The sequence below is a fragment of the Cetorhinus maximus genome, chromosome 9, assembly GCF_964194155.1.
Source record: "Cetorhinus maximus chromosome 9, sCetMax3.hap1.1, whole genome shotgun sequence".
Classification (NCBI taxonomy): domain Eukaryota; kingdom Metazoa; phylum Chordata; class Chondrichthyes; order Lamniformes; family Cetorhinidae; genus Cetorhinus; species Cetorhinus maximus.
Window position 1 is genome coordinate 15,865,222 of NC_135887.1, and position 11,459 is coordinate 15,876,680.

The 11,459-nt window shown below is 49.4% G+C and overlaps 1 long non-coding RNA gene across 1 annotated transcript in view; it reads left to right on the forward strand.

Moving 5' to 3' along the window:
- The window catches only part of LOC144684160 (uncharacterized), a 52,596-nt gene extending 41,503 nt beyond the window's left edge, over positions 1–11,093 (forward strand). The window contains exon 3 of the long non-coding RNA XR_013577422.1: positions 10,846–11,093. This is a non-coding gene — a long non-coding RNA (uncharacterized LOC144684160). The remainder of the gene's footprint in view (positions 1–10,845) is intronic.
- Positions 11,094–11,459: the final 366 nt, after the last annotated feature.

The window sequence follows — 11,459 nt, forward strand, 5'->3', positions numbered from 1 at the left end:
TGTGATAAAATCAGCAAGCTGTTCAAGTAAGAACTTCATGTGGGCCCACTCCTGAGCTTGCTCAAGGCGGCCTCTGTAGGCTCAGGATCAATGCAGCCTGGGGCCCACCCTCTGACCACCCTGCCATTTCTTCTGCGCTCTTGCCTGCAACCTGGGCAGGGAGCAAGTGGTGTCCCCCAGCCCGCATGAATGGGTGGACTGCAGTTTTATGTGCAGGATGAGAGCTGTGTTACAGCTTATGATTTATGAGGTCCCTTCGTTTTTGTTCAAAGTTATGAAAGAAAAAGAAAAAAAAATCTGAGAATTAGGAAATAACCTCAGGGGTAAAAGCCTGGCGTGACATGACCATCTGTAAATGGGGCAGGTGAACCATCCTCCAGCTCACAAAATTCCTGCTCACACCCCCCAACACTCACATCTTTCTGATGGGTAGAAGGGGCAGGAGTGGGGATAACACTGTGCAGACATAAGGCGTGCGGATGAACAACCGCAATACGCCGGCCAGCTAGACAGGGTTGGGTTTACAGGTCTGAAAGGGGAAAAATTATTGCAAGATTGATAACAGCAGAGGAAACGCAGGCCAACGCATGTCATGGTCATTTTAGGAATGGGAGGCGGGCTGTGACGTGAATAAGAGAGTGAAGATATGACTTGCAGCTAACTGCAGCCTGTCATACAGCTTTCAGCACAGTGACAGCTGTTTTAACAGGTGCTTCAGTCAAACTGTTTCCCAGTGTCAGTTGTACAGAGTCAGCATGTATAACCCCCTTGTTCAGAAATCGTTCATGGAGCTTTTACAGTGTAGGCAGAGACCAAAGGAGAAATATCATTTGGGGCTTTTTATTTCCGAAAAGCTGGGTATAACTTCTGTAATTACAGAAAATGATCAGCAATTGCTGATTTTTTAAAAAAATGTAAGTGTGCTATTTTAACATTCAGGTGTTCTAATGTTGGAGACATCTATCTAAACACAGAGTAAAATTTCAAAATTTGCCGATGATACCAAACTTAGAGGATGCTACCAATCGACTGCAACAGGATACAGATGGGCTAGCAGAATGAGCAGACAAGTGGCAGATGGAATTTAAGACAGAAAAGTGCAAGGTGATGCATATTGGCAGGACGGATGGGGAGAGGCAATATAGACGAACTGACATGGAATTAATGTGTGCAGGGACAGAGGCACCTGAGGGTTCACGTGCAGATCGTTGAAGGCTGCAGGGTATAATGAGAGAGAAATTAGCAAAGAATATTGAATCTTGGACTTTGTAAATAGGGGTATTCAATACAAAAGCAGGGAAGTTATACTGAACATTTAGAAAGCTCTGGTTTAGCTGTAGTTGGAGTATTGCATCCAGTTGTGGTCGCTACACTTTAGGAAGGATGTGAGATTCCTTGAGAGGGTTGTTATGGAGGTGTGTTGATGTCAAATGGTAAATTTCAATTTCAACTGCTGGACTCACATATGGATCTGTTTTAAAAGGCAGTGGCAACTGTTGAAACAAAGACACTGACTTAAGATGGCTGCCAGAGGTCACCTGACCTGTCTGCAACTGTAAGTTGGTTAAGCTTCTGGAAGCTTCTAACGTAGATTATAAATAGGATGTGCCCAGAAAATCCTCCTGTGGAATTTCACACCTGCTAATGTCAATGATTACTTCAAGGATAAGACCGAAGCCTAAAATGGCCACCACAATTTGCATCACGAGATAACTGCATTCCATTTTTGTCTGGATGGAGACAGAGTCCACAGAGACAATGGCTACTCTGGAGGTTTTGATATTTTCTTCCTAGTTCATCACATGGAAGAATGGGCCATTCAAAAGTGATGGCTTGGACGTTAAAAATTAATCGCCTAGGCCATAACACAATGGCCAAGATCTGTCCAGACCCGAGCTAATCACTTACCTTCTGCGGAATACCCAACCATCATGGAGAGAGGTCATGTGATCAAATCCACCTTTTTGAAATGTCTTTTATTTAAAAAAAAACTCTGCTTGCTTTGGAGCAGCCTGGAGAAGTAACATCAAGAAAGCAGACAACATCAGCAGCATTAGGTTGCTCACCTCTCTCTCTCTCTCTCTCCCCCACTTAACTAAATTGAACCCTGTTTTGCTTATATGGGCAGCAGACAGAAGTTCTAAAGAAGACTTCAAATTCCACGGCAGTGTTTCAGGAGGAAAGCCAAGGAGTACCAGCTTTCAGAACTCCCTCAGCAGTGGACAACAGCACCGAGGACTTACAACCAGTGAACTCTCTTTTTATTTACCTTTTCATGTTGAAGCTTAAATTAGCCAAGAGTTAACCGCCTCTACTTTGTCCATTGAATTTTTGCATGTGCGTATGGTGCATGCACCTTTTGTTTTAATGGGCAGAATTTCGCAGTTGGCATGCGGGGACGTGCCCGACACGCAGGTGTGTAAAATGACGCGCAATGACATTGGGCTTGCGTCCCCGACATCAACACACGCCATTGCAATATTTCGGAAGGCGGGTGCTATGAGTTCGGAGGCGCACCCGCCATTAACTAACGGGCCAGTTAAGGCCCTTGAGGCCGCAATTGACATAGTTTTTTTGCAGCCCGTGCAATTTTCAGGGCGTCGCACGGGCACAACAGGCAGGCGGGTAGGCCGCAGTTTTAAAAACTTCATCCACGGGCGGGATAAGAGAGGTGAGCGGGCTCACTAATGCGAGTTGTTAGAACTTCAGTTTATTACTTACTGCTACTTGCTTGTGTGAACAGGACAACTTTATTTCACTTCAGAGCTGCTTTGACAGAAATAACAGGCTTCACTTCAGGATTCTGGAGGAATCCTAACACTTGGGGCCTTCCAGGTATCAGACAGCCTTCCCTTACCCTAGGAATGGGGATTGTGGTCTCCGCTGGAGTTACCTCCTCTGAGGAGGAAGAGAGGGCCAGAAGGGGGAGGAGGAGCCCATATTTAGACTCCAAGGGAGCCATCTGTGGGAGGACAGGCGCAGGCACAAGGGGCGCAGGGGCAAAAGGTAGTCCAAGGCGGAAGGGGCTGCAGAAAATGCCACTATCTTGCTGCCAGGGTTTACAAGTAGCGATGCAGCTACCTCAATATGTCCGAGGTGCAATGCCGAAGGAGGCTCCGTCTCTCAAGGGAGACAGTGACCTCCATTTGTCAGATGATTGGCCCCGAGACTGTGTGGGTGGACACCCCATGCCAGTGGCGCTGAAGGTCATGGTTGCCTTGAACATCTATGCCTCCGGCTCTTTCCAGGGGTCGGTGGGTGACCTTTGCGGTGTCTCCCAATCAGCTGTCCACATGTCAAGTTGGTGACAGACGCTCTGTTCAGGCGTACATTGACTTCCATTCACTACCACAGCCATTGCTGGTTTCCCCCACGGCCAGGGTGCTATAGACTGTACACATGTGGCCATCAAGGCGCCAGCAGGTGAGCCCGGTGCCTTTGTCAACAGGAAGGGCTTCCACTCCATGAACGTGCAGATAGTGTGTGATCATAAGCTGCAGATTCTGCAAGTTTGTGCAAGGTACCCAGGCAGCTCCCACGACGCCTACATCCTCAGACACTCCCAGGTGCCGGGGCTCTTCAGTGCTCCAGTTAGGCTAGATGGATGGCTGCTGGGTGACAAGGCTATCCCCTCAGAAGGTGGCTCATGACGCCTCTCCGCCATCCAAGAACAGAAGCTGAGCAGCGGTACAATAGGAGCCAGGGCACCACAAGGGCTGTGGTGGAGAGAGCCATCGGTCTTCTCAAGATGCGCATCCGATGCCTGGACCGTTCAGGAGGCACACTCCAGTATCCCCCAGATCGTGTGTAGCTGATAGTGGTTGCATGCTGCGCTCTCCACAATCTGGTGCTAGAAATGGGGAAATGCAGTGGAGGAAGAAGATGTTGACACAGCTGCTGTGGCAACAGACGATGAGTCCAGTGGTGAGGCCGAGGATGTGCACACACAGGAGAATGCTGAAGGTATAGATGTTGACCCGGGCAACCTCCAGGGAGGCAGGGACACCTGGGAGGCTTTGATCCAATGCTCCCTCAGCTAGCCTACCGAAGATGAATCACCAACACGTGCCAGGGCTGCAGGCTCCATACTCGATACCTAAGAGAAACATTTGCTTGGTCAACAGCATGAACTATGTGTCATTTCAATAAAGCTCAATGACAAACAAGTCACACATAACACCATGGGTTCCCCTTCACCTGCAGAACTAATGAAGCACCCAGAGGCTTGTTGAGAACCAGCACATTTAATGATTTGCAGCCTGGCACACAGGAATCAAAGTAAATGAAAAGGTGTTGAACATCACATCAACTTAACAGTAACTTAAAATTGGGACAAATGTAAACCACCAGTGATAAACCCGTGTTGTGCCTAAGGTGCTTTACATTTACACTTGTGGGTGCTACGTCGAGGTGCTTCCCCCTCGCTGGCACCGGCATTGGAGACAACCTGCTCACTCTGCTGTCCTGTTGGCCTTGATGACCTTTACAGGTGTCCTCTGGCCCATGGAGCCTGTGCTGGCCCCGCCTGGGAGGGAGCAGCCAGTGGCTCAGCTGGCATCTCCTCAGTCGACATAGCCTCATCGGATGCCACGGTCACTGGCAGAAGGATGGAGGAGCTGCTGCCACCATCCAGAGCGCCCTGAGAGGAGCCCGCAGAGACGACAGGCAGCTGCTGCATTGACGTGAGGTCGCTTTGGACCTCCCTGCTCACCATTGATGGATGGGCACCCAGCTGGCACACTGGGCGCCCAATCCATCTCCCACGCTGACACTGATGACCTGAGGTCATTGCCGCTGTGAGGGTTTGCAGGTCTGAGCGCATCCCCAGGAAGCCCTGTTTGATCTTCTGGAGGAGCCTCTCCATGAGAGTCGCCACTCTCTCTATGGAGGAGGCAATGCGCTCGGCCATGAGGGTCATTGCATTGCTCATGCTCCGCATGGACTCCTCCATCATGGAGACCACGCATTCCCTCATGTATCTCCACCAGGCAGCACGCCACGGTATCCTGGTCCCAAGGGACAGGAGGAGGCTCACCCCCCCCCCCACCTAACAAAACGTGCCTGGGAGGCGGTGGCATCACGGGTCAGCTCCCACGATGTGGTGAGATGCACCTGGGTGCAGTGCTGCAGGTGGTTTAATGACCTCCTGTGATCGGGAAGGGTGAATACCGTGTTGGCATGGGTCACTTAGCACAGCAGTTAGATTGGCCACCCCTGCCCGCTGGACTTCCAGCATCTGCTGCCTCAGGGACGACCCCAGAGGCTCATCATCAGCCACCGACTGAGCATGTTCCTGGTCCCCTGCGGTCCTCCCACTGCCGGCGCCCTGGGCACTCTCTGTCTCTGCCTGCACCTCAAGCGAGTGTGAAGTGCCCTCAACGCTCTTACTAGTTGACAATCTTATTCCCACCAAGGTGCTGGTATCTGCACTGGTGCCTGCCTGGCTGAGAGGGTGTGGCGCTGGTACGTTAATGTCTTCTGTGCCCTCAGGGGTCAGTGGTGGTCCCTCTGCCTCCTGAGTCCGGGCGTGCTCTGGTGAGGCTGAAAGGAAGAACAAGGACAATTGATTAGTTGAAGCTGTTACACTGTTAATGTTCAAGCCTGGCACCCAGATCAGGATGCCCTCCTCCTTCCATTATCAATGGGGATCCCATGTTGGAGGCTGAAATCAATATACCGTCAACAATGGGATGGTCGCAATGACAGACATTGTGACCTCAGTGCACGGCACTCTTACCTCCCAGTGGCACCCCAACCTCACCGCGGTTGGTTGACCTGGGCGCATGGCGCCTCTCCAGCTCCAGTGTCTCCTGCTCGTATCTGGTGAGGGTCAGATGGTGGGGCTGCCCTCTGCCAGTCCGCAGCCACTCAGCATTGTTGGGTGCTGTCTTCTCCTGAGAGAGGAGCATTGATTAGTCCACCCTGTACCTGCATTGCCATTGCAGCCTGGCCACCCCAACCTGAGGAAAACATTGCAGGGCTCATCCGATTCATGACCCTGGAGCCGCTATACACTCACTCCAAGCAGCCAGGGCTCGCCCACTCGCACAGATGCTGTCTCCATCACATTTGCCATTCACACTCTCAGAACTTCCAAACCCACCACCATTGCCACCTAGAAGGACAAGGGCAGCAGATAGATGGGAACACCGCCACCTGGACGTTCCCCTTCAAGTCACTCACCATCCTGACTTGGAAATATATCACCGTTCCTTCACTGTCACTAGGTCGAAACTCTGGGACTCCCTCCCTAACAGCACTGTGGGTGTACCTACACCACATGGACTGCAGCGGTTCAAGAAGGCAGCTCACCACCACCTTCTCAAGGGCAATTAGGGATGGGCAATAAATGCTGGCCCAGCCAGCGAAGCCCACACCCCGTGAACGAATGAATGAAGAAACAAAATTCTGAGGTGCGGGTGGGCGGTAGGGGGAGGTTTGCGGGCGGGGGTGGCCAGTCTAACTGCTGTGCTAAGTGACCCATGCCAACATGGTACCCACCCTTCCCAATCGCAGGAGGTCATTAAACCACCTGCGGCACTGCACCCAGGTGCATCTCACCACATGGTGGGAGCTGACCCGTGATGCCACTGCCTCCCAGGCACGTTTTGTCAGGTGTGGATGGTGGGGGAGGGGGGGGGGCCTCCTCCTCCCATCCCTTGGGACCAGGATATCGTGGCGTGCTGCCACCTCCTCGAAGACCTGCCCTCTCACCTGGCCTGCTCTCCGAATACGTTCTCCATCAAGCTCCTGACCGAAATCAGTGGCAGCCTTAGGACAGCTGCCCTGCGGCGTTTTTGAATAGGGGCCCCCGGGTCACCATTGGGACCCAGTGGTCACTGGCCTCCCACCTCCGCCCTCCCCTTCCCGCTGATCTCGGGAGCCGCGATTTACGCTGGGCGGGCCTTAATTGGCATTGCCCGGGTAAAATCGTGGTGCGCGCCTGATCGCGGGTGGCAGTCGGGTTTCTGACCGCCCGCCCCTGCCCGCTCTCACCGAGCATGCCCGCCAGCTGAAAAATTCTGGCCAATATCTTTACCTGGGTGGGTTTTCAAGCACAAGAGAAAAACTGACCCCTTACTTGTTTAAACTCAAAGCCTGTCCGACTGAGTTCTTTGCAATCAGCGGTGTAAGCAATTCAGTGTGTACACTGAATTGGCCCATTCATCCCTTTAATTTTAAACCTGTTACATTCAGCTGAGGATTGGGAAAAAAAGAGGGGGTAGTCCTCCCACCCCTTCCTCACCCTCTTCTTCTCAGGCTGCAAAGGAGAATAGTTTCAGGGGTGAGGATTTTAGCTACAAGGTTAACTTAGAACCATAGAAAAGTTACAGCACAGAAGGAGCCCATTCGGCCCATCTTGTCCATGCCAGCCCGAGGACACCTAGGTGCCCTTTCTAATCCTACCTTCCTGCACCTGGCCCATAGCCCTGCAGCTTACAGCACTTAAGGTGCAGATCCAGGTACTTTTTTAAAAGAAGAAGCTGGGGTTATTCTTCTTGGAGCAAAGGAGATTGAAGGGAGATATGATGGAGGTGTACGAGATTATGCCAGGTTTCAACAGGGTGGACAGAGAAAAACTGTTCCCATTGGCTGATGGTACAGGGACTAGGGGACAAAAATTTTAAAGTTACGGGAAAGGGATACGAGGGAGATATGAGGAAGAAAGTTTTTATTCAGTGAGTGATAATGACCTGGAACTAACTACCTGCAAGGGTGGTGAAAGCAGATTGCTCCACAGCTGGCATGGACTTGATGGGCCAAATAGCCTCCTTCTGTGCCATAGTGACTCTGACTATAAGAAATGGAAGCAGGGGTAGACCATTCAGCCCTTTGAGCCTACTCTGTTATTCAGTAATCATTTAATGCTGTGATGCCTTTCAGAGTCAAATAGCTGCCCAACATTATTTGTAAGAAAGACCCACTTGGGGAAGGTAGTGAAGGGCTGTTGACCTGCATCTCTGCAAAGGTTAACACTTAGGAGGGAAGACATGAAGAGCCCAAATATTTTTTCATCCTTGGGGAGGGGTGGGATTATAGAAGGCTCAAATTTTACATTTATATTTTAACCTATGCAGAGTCCAAGTCCATTATTATCGATTTTATTTCTTTCAGCTAACCTGGCATTGCCTTAAAGGGGCAATGGTGTTACATTGGAGTTACTCCAGGGGTCATTCACTCCAAACCTCCCGCCCATTCAAATGCAGCCATGATGAGTCATTGAAATACAATGACTGTGCTGGTTCAGATTCTGTTGTATCTGGTTCAGGGTGATACATCTACAGGATAAGTTCTTTTTTTTTAAATTTTGAGCCCCTCTCCCCCTCTCTTTACTAACCCCTTCATCCAGCACCTGCCACCAGGTGCTGCCAGTGTTTGCTGGCGTGGGCCAACTTAAATCAAAATGAAAGCCCATGGTTATTCCGTTATGGGTTATTCCCACCTCCTCCAATCGTATCGCAGAGCAAGCTGCTACAGACGGAGCAAATAGGAAAGGTTTGAACTTTAGTCCTGCCCTCAATCTCTTGTCTGTGTCGCAAAAAAGAAAAGCGATGATTTTTAGCTTGCTGCAAAAAACCTGAAAATACAGAGCCCAAGGTTACTGCATACGAGGCCGATTTAACAAGCTACCTACAGCAACACCGCCGTGTTGTGATGATACATAATGCCATCGGAAAAATAAACATCAGCAGTTCCCACAGGCTTTGGTGCCTTTTTGTTCTTAACTTAAAGACCGTCCCTAGATTTACAACAGTTGTTTGTAAAGTCATTTTCAATAATTTAAACCCAGGTTACTCACAGGTGGCAGACCAGATGCTCTTATTAAAAGTGCTAATTTTTTTAATGATTATCCCATTTTCAACGGCATCGATAATACTGCACCAGGTTACCGCTCTTAAATACATCAAGGAAGAGATTTAATGCAAAAAAAAAATTAAGAATTACCTTCAGTTATGCAGACTGGCGCTGGAGGATGTTATGTTTGTGCTTATGCAGGTGCGTTTTAGCAGAAATTTGAGCTGTAACCCAATCAGACTGATGTCAAACCCAATTTATGGCCCACTTCCCAATTGTGCCTCAAAGTGGAAACATACTGGGCTGGATTTTCCCTCCGGGAGTGGGAAAGAGAGGTCAGGACTGTTTTCAGGTGCTCAACCTGCCCCCAGGGGGAAACAGCCACTCACTTGTGATTTTCCCCAGTGCGACCAGTTAACAGCTTGGAGACAGGCTCTCCGCCCAATTAAGGGTGGTGGGCGGGCTCTCAATGCTGGAGGGACCAATCAGAGGCATCTCAGCTTGAGAGGAGCTGTAGGATGTAATGGAAGACAGGTAAGGGAGAAGGTGGTTCAAGATGGAGGTGTCTTCTCGCCAACTTTTTTTTTTAGAATTTAAATTGAAGACTGGATCCTGCAGCCACGCCACCTCTAAGGGCAAGGGGGTTGGTGGGGGAGGCCCTCTTCAGGGTGGCCTATGCCTGCTCCTGCACCCAGACAGGGCATGTAAACCTGCCTGGTCCCCCTCTTGGGGAGGGGGGGGAGGGTATCCACCACTGGGAAGGCTGCTTCCAGGCACCTAAACTTGCCCCTTCCCCACTTCGGAGACCTAGAGGTTAACTGGAAAATTTCTAGTCAGTCACCTTTTAATTGGCCTCAGTTAGGTTCTTAATGAGCCTAATTGGCCACAAGTGGGCTGTTAGCCTTGCCATCCCTGAGGGAGGTGTCAGCTGTGGCTCAGTTCATAGCACCCTCGCCTTTGAATCAGAGGGTTGTGGGTTCATGTCCCACTCCCGGAAACCAAGAACTGTGATTGTACTCGAAAGAGTTGCCATCCCTGATCCTGCCTCCACAAAAATGGCCCGGATCCAGGGTGGAACTGAGGAACCAGCACTCTGGGGCCGGCACGGTTATTTTTTGGCTCATGCCTGCCTGGGAGCCAAAATTCCAGCTCCTTGAGTGCTCAACACCAAACTAGAAAGCAAAGCAGATTGAACATCTCCCTCCAACCCCCAGCATTGGGTGTCTGGGCTGAGGGAAGCACATCAGTAAGTTCTTCAGCCAAGCACATGGCAGGGTTTATGCTCTGTTCGGCAATGCACAATATTTATACCTCAGTCAACATCTAAAACAGATGGTCTGGTTATTTATTCGATTGCTGTTGGTGAGAGCTTGCTGTGCACAAATTGGCTGCCATGTTTCTTGACATTACAACAGTGACTACGATTCAAGAGTACTTCATTGGCTACAAAGCACTTTGGAACATCCTGCAATCACAAAAGGTGCTATGTAAATGCAACAAATTATTGTTATTTTTGACCCCTTTTTCTCAGTTGGGAAGGTTAAAGGGGACTTCAACCCATTGATTCTAGATAAAGCAGACGAGGTAAAAATCCTATGACCAGCCCCCACCACCCCCCAAGACCAACTAATTGAACAATCAAAATCCAAGCCATTCAGTTCTATCTGTGCTTATATTTTTTATTGGTTGTGTTTCCTTTGCTTGAGTTTTCGTAGACCTGAATGTTTGAAAAGAGCTCAGTGGTGTGGGAAGACATTAAAACACGAGCATGGTCCCTTTAAGTGATTGGTGGCAGGAGTGAGGGATGGAGAGGTTGGAGGCATTAGGTCATGTGGTGAAACCTTAAGGAATATATACAAACAGATTTAGCAACCCTTGTCGCTACTCTTCCTCCAGGCCAGGCTGGAGTCCTCTCTCTCCAAGCCCCAATCCTTCCAATGCAATGAACATATCCTTTGAAAAGTGGAGGATCCAGAAGGAAGGTTCTGTACCACAGATTTTCCATTTAGACGATGTCCGTTAACATTCTTCACTCTGTTCTGCTTGTAGGCCAAGACTGTGCATGGCTCCCTAGAGAACACCCAAACAGGCCGAGGTAGGATAGGACATAGACAGCAGAATTGGTACCAACCAGCAGATCTCCCAGTGAATGACAGATGTGCAACACAACCCTCACAATATATTATTCTGCAATCAAGGTGGACCTGTGATTAAAGATGATCTGTTCCTTTAAGGTCACAAGCTCTAATTATGGTGAACAGCGGAATTTAATCTGAGTTTGATCACTATTTGGTGAGAGAAATTTGTACATTGACAGGTAGTTGCAAAATTTTCCATTCCAGAGCAGAAGGATATTAAGAAATTATGATCTCTTTTTAAAAAAAAACTGTTGACATGATAAAGTCCAGCACCTGGAAAGTGATGGAAATTCTCTAAACTTTTACGTTTAATAACAATTAATAGGCAGGACCACGTTTCATAGACCTAGACGACATGATTGACTAAAGCTTCCAACATAGTGCCTAACACAAGGTCCTGGAGATGAAAGGGCAATGCTGCAACATTTAGTCCACGTATAATGTTTACTGTTTTTGTACTCAATACTTGCTTGTGGGTTGCCCTCCCTTTCACTATTGCGAATGTGACTCATTTCTGGGTTCCAT